Source organism: Anomaloglossus baeobatrachus, chromosome 8 (genome assembly GCF_048569485.1).
Source record: "Anomaloglossus baeobatrachus isolate aAnoBae1 chromosome 8, aAnoBae1.hap1, whole genome shotgun sequence".
Classification (NCBI taxonomy): domain Eukaryota; kingdom Metazoa; phylum Chordata; class Amphibia; order Anura; family Aromobatidae; genus Anomaloglossus; species Anomaloglossus baeobatrachus.
In genome coordinates this window covers 236198108-236207110 of record NC_134360.1, presented here as the reverse complement: position 1 = coordinate 236207110, position 9003 = coordinate 236198108, and positions in this window count along the sequence as shown.

The window sequence follows — 9003 nt, the reverse complement described above, 5'->3', positions numbered from 1 at the left end:
GTGTAGGAAACATCTGTGGGAGTTCCTGGAAACCTGGTCTACAGCGCCCCCCTGTGGCCAGACGCACAAGGTAACTGCTGGAACTGTGTATGCCTGTTTGTAAACCATGCTTTATCTGTAACTGTACTCTGACATATGTATATTCTGTAGATTCCCTATTGTATATATTGTAGTTTCTAGTGTGGCTTTAGGCTGATTAAATTATATAATTAATCTTGGGCTGTTCTGTTATCTCGATCTTGAATCCCACGTCTGTGTGTTCGGCTAATAGTTACCGTGAAGCGGTTGGTGGCAGCGAGTTGTGCCAAGGATTATTGTGGGGAGGCCAGTGAGATCCGGGGAGGTTTTATATATTCCGCCCACGGAGGTCGGGGGAATATATACCCTACTCTCACTGGGGACCCTTCAATAATCGGCATAAGTAGTATAGCGGCCTCCTTGCTTATTGTCGGGCAATTCCATAATTGGCCTGACTATAAGAGGGGCGCTAGAGAGCGCGTCACGTGCTCTGTCTGTCGGTCGGGAGGTATAAAGGAGGGGTGACCCCCACTTGTTACCCCCCGATTGTGACGTACTGGTAGCCAGCGCGGGGGATTTCTGAGTGACCCCCCCGGTGGTTTGTGACATATTGGTGGCATAGCGGTGGGATCGAGATAATAGTGTGTGTGAGTGTGAGACCCATACTCCCAGACACTAAAGACTGCCTGCAGCAGCTGTGGCTGCTGGGGTCTTCAGACTAGCTCAACACTAGAGTGTCAGAGTGCAGATACTGTAAGGTGTGTGGAGGCATCAGGTGTCAGTTCTGTGTCAGTGACCAAAAGTCTGCAAGAATGGCTGAGAGCACCAGGAGCAAAGCCAAAGGAATGGCCGATGCTAAGGCCAGAGACGATGAGGAGGTTGTCCACGAGTCCTCCAGGAGCCAGACGCCAGAGAACAGCTCTGCAGAGGACATCGCACAACCTGGCACTGCTGGACAAAATGAGGAGGAGCTCGCCCAAGGGTCCTCAACGAGCCAGATGCCAGCCCTCCGCTCTGCAATGGACAGTGAATCACCTGGCTCTGCAGCGTGCCGCAGATCACCACTTGCCAATCCCTCCGGCCTGAGAGGTGCAGAGGCCCTCCTTCAAGCTGCCTTGGCCAGGCTTATGGCTGGAGACCGGGATACCTACGAGATACTCATGGCCGAGCGCGGGCGACAGGCAGCGCGTGACGCTGAGGCTGCGGAGCGGCAAGCAGCGCGTGAGGCTGCGGAGCGGCAGGCAGCGCGTGAAGAGCGAGAGCGACAGGCAGACCGTGACTACCAGCTGCAGCTAGCTCAGCTCCGGCCCTCATCAGCCACATGTGACCTTCAAAACACCAAACTTCCAAAGGTCCGTGTTGAGGACTTCCCAGTGCTGGAGAAGGATGGAGACTTGGACTCTTTCCTGACTGCTTTTGAACGGACTTGCTTGCAGCACCATCTGGACAAGGATCAGTGGGCCAAATACCTGACCCCCCGTCTAAGGGGTAAGGCCCTGGATATCCTTGGGGACTTGCCTGCTGAGGCAGATCAGGGCTACGACACCATCAAGCGGGCCCTGATCCAACAGTACAACCTCACTCCAGAGTCCTACCGCAAGAAGTTCCGGACCCTGCAAAAGGGACCAAAGGACTCCTGGGCTGACCACCGGCGGGCACTTGCCCGAGCTGCCGACCACTGGACCCAAGGCCTGCAGCTTTCCACCGGACCGGAGATCCTGGACTTGTTCATCACGGAGCAACTCTTGTGGAACTGCCCTGAGGATCTCCGCCAGTTCATCCGAGACCAGAAGCCAAAGGGGTCCACGGCTACAGCTGCCCTGGCCGATGACTACACCAACAATCGGGCTCCTGAGGCCAGGAGAGCAGCCACCAGCAGCACCTGGAGAGGGGGTAAGATGAACTCTGCGACTGCCCCACCTGCCCCTAGACTGCAGGGGGTGTCCCCCTCAAGTCCCCTCTCCAGGCCCGTGGCAGAACCAAGACGGTGCCACCAGTGCAACCTACCTGGACACTTCAAGGCCATGTTCCCTCAGCGTCCCAAGGCCCCGGCTCCGTCCCCGTCCCAAGGGCCGCCCAAGGTGTATTGTGTGGGTGGGGGTGGTGGTAGGTCCCTGGACAGCTTCCAACCTGTCACCGTCGGCCGGTCTGTGACCATGGGACTGCGAGACAGCGCCTCGGAGGTGACTCTGGTGCGGCCTGAGATGGTGTCCCCCCAAGACTTGATCCCTGGAAAAACCCTCGCTGTCTCCGGGATTGGAGGCATTGACCCGGCGCTGCCTGTTGCTGACATTTATGTGGACTGGGGCGCAGGGCAAGGGGTGAGGGAGGTGGGGGTAACTGATCGGATCCCCGCAAACGTGCTACTTGGGACAGATTTGGGGCAGATAACCTCCCAGTTTGGGCCCCAACCAAGGGCTGAACCTTCAGCCAGTACTGACATGCCTCCGGACAATGTTAATGTGTTATCTATGAATGATGTAAGGGAGGAGGGAGTGAACTCTGATATTTCTGCTTGCATAGACACCATAGACACACACACAGCTGCAGCTGTGACAGGGGAGGGGGTCAGAGAAAGGTGTGACAATGCCTCTACAAGTAATCAGCCTGTGAGCTGGGATCTGTTGCCCTCTGCAGGGATAAGCAGAGAGCAGGGTGCTGCAGGGGGAGGACCAGTGTGTGGGGTGGGGGCTACCACAGCAAATGTGGGGTCCCCAGAGATTTCACAGCGGGGTTCTGTTGCTGCAGGAGGGGAACAGGCAGGTGAGATTGGGGCCGGTCCCGGAGCGGAAGTGCTCCCAGGTAAGATCTCGGTGCAGGGTTCCCCCACAACCGGGGTGTCAGGAAGCCAGGTAGGTCTGCCTGAACCGGCGACTTGGTCAGGAACGGAGGAGGAGCAGGCACGACCCACGGTCGCAGCGGCTGTGGCCGCTGTCACCCGCAGTGGGAGTGCTGGAAGCCAAGGGGCCTCCCGGAGGTCCGATAGCTCTTCCCCTTCTGACCAAGTGGCAGCCGAGTCAGGTGGAGGCCAGGACACAGGTCCCGGGGTACTGACTGAAGATGTGACAGTCTCGTCGATTCTGGCCACATCTAGTCAGGGGTTTCAGGCAGCGTTAGAAGCTGACGACAGCCTGAAAGCTCTTAAGGAGCAGGCGGCACAGCCTCCCTCGGACTCGGACCCGGAGCGAGTGGTCTGGGACCAAGGACGGCTGTACCGGGCCACGGTCCAGCAGGGTTCACCGGAGGCGTGGCCCAGGGACCGACAGTTGGTGGTACCCTATCCGTTCCGGACGGAGTTGTTGCGGATCGCACATGAGATTCCGATGGCCGGACACCTAGGGATCGCTAAGACCAAGGCCAGGTTAAACCAGCATTTCTACTGGCCAAAAATGGGGGCCGATGTGGCTGCCTACTGCCGTTCGTGTGAAACCTGTCAGAGAGTGGGGAAGGCGGGGCCACACCCCAAAGCCCCACTAGTATCTCTGCCAATCATCGATGAGCCTTTCAGGAGGGTGGCTGTGGATCTGGTCGGCCCGCTGGCCATCCCCAGCAGCTCCGGGAAACGCTTCATACTGACGGTAGTGGACTATGCCACCCGGTACCCAGAAGCAGTGGCCTTGTCGTCCATTCGGGCTGACAAGGTGGCCACCGCATTGCTGGAGATTTTCTCCCGAGTGGGTTTTCCCCAGGAAATGCTCACTGACCGGGGGACCCAATTCATGTCCCAGCTGATGGAGGCCCTCTGTAAGCAAGTCCAGGTGCGACATCTGGTGGCCAGCCCGTACCATCCACAGACTAATGGCCTGTGCGAGCGGTTCAATGGCACCTTAAAGCAGATGCTTAAGATGTTGGTCGACTCCCATGGGCGTGACTGGGAGCGGTATCTCCCACACCTGTTATTTGCTTACCGGGAGGTTCCACAGGCCTCAACAGGATTCTCACCGTTTGAGCTCCTGTACGGGCGACGTGTGCGGGGCCCCCTGGCTCTGGTGAAAGAGGCTTGGGAAGGGGATTTGGCCACCCCTGGAGTGTCGGTTATCGAGTATGTCATGCGCTTCCGGGACAGAATGCAGGCCTTGACGCAACTGGTACACGACAATATGGCTCAAGCCCAGGCCGATCAGAAGCGTTGGTACGACCAGAACGCTTGTGAGAGGACCTACCAAGTGGGTCAAAAGGTGTGGGTACTGGTCCCCGTACCACAGGACAAGCTTCAGGCAGCCTGGGAAGGCCCATACCTCGTGTACCAGCAGCTCAACCCTGTGACGTACCTGGTCACCCTGGACCCTGCCCGTGGAAGGCGGAAGCCCTTCCATGTGAACATGATGAAGGCACATCATGAGCGGGAGGCATGTGCGCTCCCCGTGTGCAACCTGCCCGAGGAGGGAGAAGCGGAAACCCTCTTGGATATGCTAGCCCAGGTTAGGGCAGGCGGATCCATTGAGGATGTGGAGGTTGGCCACCAGCTCTTGGAGGACCAACGGTCCCAGCTGTGGGCCACCCTACACCCCTTCCGGGGGTTGTTTACCAACCAGCCTGGAAGGACTAACTTGGCTGTCCATCACGTGGACACTGGGGATCATCCCCCGATCCGGCGTTCAGCATATCGGGTCTCCCTGGAGGTGCAGCAACACATGCGCCAGGAGATTGACGAGATGCTGAAGCTGGGGGTGATCCAGGCATCCAACAGCGCTTGGGCCTCGCCTGTAGTCCTCGTCCCTAAGAAGGACCGAACCACGCGGTTCTGCGTGGACTACAGGGGGCTCAATGCTGTCACGGTCGCCGATGCGTACCCAATGCCACGCATCAATGACCTGCTCGATCAGTTGGCCGGGGCTCAGTACCTGACCATCATGGATCTGAGCCGGGGATATTGGCAGATCCCCCTGACTCGCAAGGCCAGGGAACGCTCTGCCTTTATTACCCCATTTGGACTGTACGAGTCCACGGTGATGCCATTCGGGATGAGGAATGCCCCTGCCACTTTCCAGCGGATGGTCAACACCCTGCTCAAGGGACTTGAAGGGTACGCGGCCGCATACCTGGATGACATTGCCGTCTTCAGTCCCACCTGGGAGGACCACCTAGAGCATCTAGCACAGGTGCTCAGGCGGATCCACCGGGCAGGTTTGACCATCAAGCCGGGAAAGTGTCAGCTGGCCATGAGCGAGGTCCAGTACCTCGGTCACCGGGTAGGCGGGAGAACACTGAAGCCCGAGCCTGAGAAAGTGGAGGCCATCGCATCCTGGCCCACCCCCAGGACCAAGAAGCAGGTGATGTCCTTCTTGGGGACCGCTGGGTACTATAGGAGGTTTGTTCCATGCTATAGTAGCCTGGCAAAGCCCTTGACGGACCTCACCAAGAAGAAGCTGCCCTCTGCAGTCGATTGGACAGTGGACTGCGAGACAGCCTTCCGGGCCCTAAAGGACGCCCTGTCCAGCCCGCCCGTGCTACAGGCAGCCGACTTCACGCGGCCGTTTGTAGTACAGACCGACGCCAGTGACTTCGGCCTCGGTGCGGTACTCAGCCAGGTGGACTCTGCGAGCCAAGAGCACCCAGTCTTGTACCTGAGCAGGAAGCTGTTACCAAGGGAAGTGGCCTATTCCACGATGGAGAAGGAGTGCCTGGCCATAGTGTGGGCCCTGCAGCGTCTGCAACCCTATCTATACGGGCGCCACTTCATCGTGGAGACGGACCACAATCCCCTCAGCTGGTTGCACACCGTCTCTGGGACGAATGGGCGATTGTTGCGATGGAGCCTTGCGCTCCAGCAATACAACTTCACCATTCGCCACAAAAGGGGCCGTGACCACGGTAACGCAGACGGGCTGTCCCGACAAGGAGAGGTCGCGGACGGGCGCACGGGGGAACACCGGAGTGTGCTGCCCCCTAGCGCCCTCAAAAGGGGGGAGGTGTGAGGCAAATCCCGGGATATGAAGATGAATTATGACTTCCAGTCATAATCGCTCATCACTCCCTGGCAGTGCCCCCCTCCCTTCTTGTTCTCAATGTCCAGCATCTGTGAAGGTGTTACACCTCCATGGCCATCTCCTGTGATATGGAGATGAGATGATGTGGGAACAATGGACACAGGAGGACTCCCTGCCGTGACCCTGTGGTAGGAGCTGCTATCTAATTAGCAAGCTTGGAAGTATCCAGACAGAACGACTCCAGTAAAAAATGGTTCATATCTCGCAAGCCATATTTCCGATAAATATGGCAACCATAAAAATGGTGTCTCCGCATGCGGACGATGCTGGCACACCCTTTTTATGGGAGCGGGAGCTTGGGAAATACCCCAGGCGTGATATCAGCCAATGTGGAACTAGTAGACGAGTCATGAGTCCTCTCATTCTGTAGCTAAATTCATAACTGTCACAATGAGAGCATTGGCGTCCGCCTACGACGCTCCCAGGCAAAGTTATGGCCCATATTCCATGTTGTGGATTGTCCATAACTCCAGCCAGGGGTGGAGCAGTGCTCCCTCTGAGGTCACGAAGGTAGGAGGGGACCTGGATTTGCCCAGGTTGATAACCCTACTTCGGCCATTTTCCAGTGTTCTTTCGCTGGGGGTCACGTGTAGGAAACATCTGTGGGAGTTCCTGGAAACCTGGTCTACAGCGCCCCCCTGTGGCCAGACGCACAAGGTAACTGCTGGAACTGTGTATGCCTGTTTGTAAACCATGCTTTATCTGTAACTGTACTCTGACATATGTATATTCTGTAGATTCCCTATTGTATATATTGTAGTTTCTAGTGTGGCTTTAGGCTGATTAAATTATATAATTAATCTTGGGCTGTTCTGTTATCTCGATCTTGAATCCCACGTCTGTGTGTTCGGCTAATAGTTACCGTGAAGCGGTTGGTGGCAGCGAGTTGTGCCAAGGATTATTGTGGGGAGGCCAGTGAGATCCGGGGAGGTTTTATATATTCCGCCCGCGGAGGTCGGGGGAATATATACCCTACTCTCACTGGGGACCCTTCAATAATCGGCATAAGTAGTATAGCGGCCTCCTTGCTTATTGTCGGGCAATTCCATAATTGGCCTGACTATAAGAGGGGCGCTAGAGAGCGCGTCACGTGCTCTGTCTGTCGGTCGGGAGGTATAAAGGAGGGGTGACCCCCACTTGTTACCCCCCGATTGTGACGTACTGGTAGCCAGCGCGGGGGATTTCTGAGTGACCCCCCCGGTGGTTTGTGACAATAATCTTCATCATTTTTCAGGGAAATGTTCTTTTCCCGTTTTGCACCACGTAATAACTGTCTATTTCTGACTAAAGGTGATACCATTTATTTGTGCAGCTCTGCCCTCTTTACCCGCTGACTGATCAGGCAGTACACGGATCTGACAGATCTGAATTTTTGGGTTGTAGACGCTCTTTGCAACGGAAGCCGCTATTACAATTCGCCGCTCCGCCCGTCGCTGTTTGTCATATAATTCCATTAAACACACTGATTAGACAATACAATCTGCGAGCGAAGACGCCACGAATGCATTAAGTCAGGAGACGAGATTACGAGTTCTGCATTCTGGGTTCGGGTGACCTTTTATAATGCACCAGGCATAAATCTGCATTGTCACCACTTCTAAGGAGCTGCGCACCGTCCCCTGATGAATGCATAATGAAAGTGTATAGATCTCCCTGAGATCCTTCTCCGCGAGGACGCAGCGTCCTGACAGACCTTATATATGTATATCTATTATATAAAGCTGAGTGTATGTATGTACAGTATGTATGTATCTATGTATGTGTGTGTGTGTGTGTGTGTGTGTGTGTGTGTGTGTGTGTGTATGCCCACTAAATGAATCCGCATCACCGCATTTACAATCACAAAATTTTGCACAGACACCCCATTTGACTCGGGGAACATCATAGACTATGTTTTGACAGTTATTCACAAAACACCTGCCTCCATTAAAGTGAATGAAGCTGGGAGCTACAGGTTATTAATAGGAGCTGTGATTGGTTGCTATAGGCAACAAAGGAGATTCATAGTATAAGAAGCTTATGTGTGAGGTAATATGATTTTGGTGGAGAAAGAGAGACAGTGAGAGACAGACAGGGAAAGAGACAGACAGCCAGAGAGAGATAGAGAAACAGAAAGACAGAGACAGACAGAGAACCAGAGAGAGACAGAAGGCAAAAGCGACAGAGAGACGGATAGAGAGACAGAGAAAGACAGACAGGGAGAGAGAGAGACAGAGAAAGAGTTAGAGAGATAGAGACAAACAGGGAGAGCGACAGACGAAGAGACAGATAGAGACAGAGAGAAACAGACAGAGAACCAGAGAGAGACAGGTAGATAGAGACAGAGAGACAGGTAGATAGAGAGAGAGAAAGAGACAGAGAAAGAAACAGAAAGAGACGGATAGAGATAGAGAGACACACAGAGAGAGACAGAGAGAGACAGAAAGACAGAGAACCAGAGAGAAACGGAGAGAGTGACAGAGAGACAGAGAAAGAGACAGAAAGATAGAGACAAACAGGGAGAGAGACAGAGACAGACGGAGAAACAGATATAGACAGACACAGAGAAACAGACAAACAGGTAGATAGAGACAGAAACAGAGAGAGAGATGGATAGAGATAGAGAGACAGAGAAACAGACAGAGAGATACAGACAAAGAGAGAGAGAGATGGATAGAGAGAAAGAAACACAGAGACAGACAGAGACCAAGAGAGAGACACAGATAGAGAGACAGAAAGACAGATAGAGACAGACAGACACTTACTATCCATGGGGAGGAAGAGGAGGCAAATCTGTTCTGGTGGCTCTTTGATAAAGGGAGTAGGGACCTATATAGGGGATATAAAAGTGCACTATTATATGGGTAGTGTATGTGTGCACGGTTTGGCACTATTTATGTAGACACAATACGATAGTAGAATAATTTAGTAACACAAATGTCACTATTACTTATTTATAATCATTAGGTCACTGTGTTCGCTGTTCTGCCATATTCTCACCTGGCTGCAATACTAC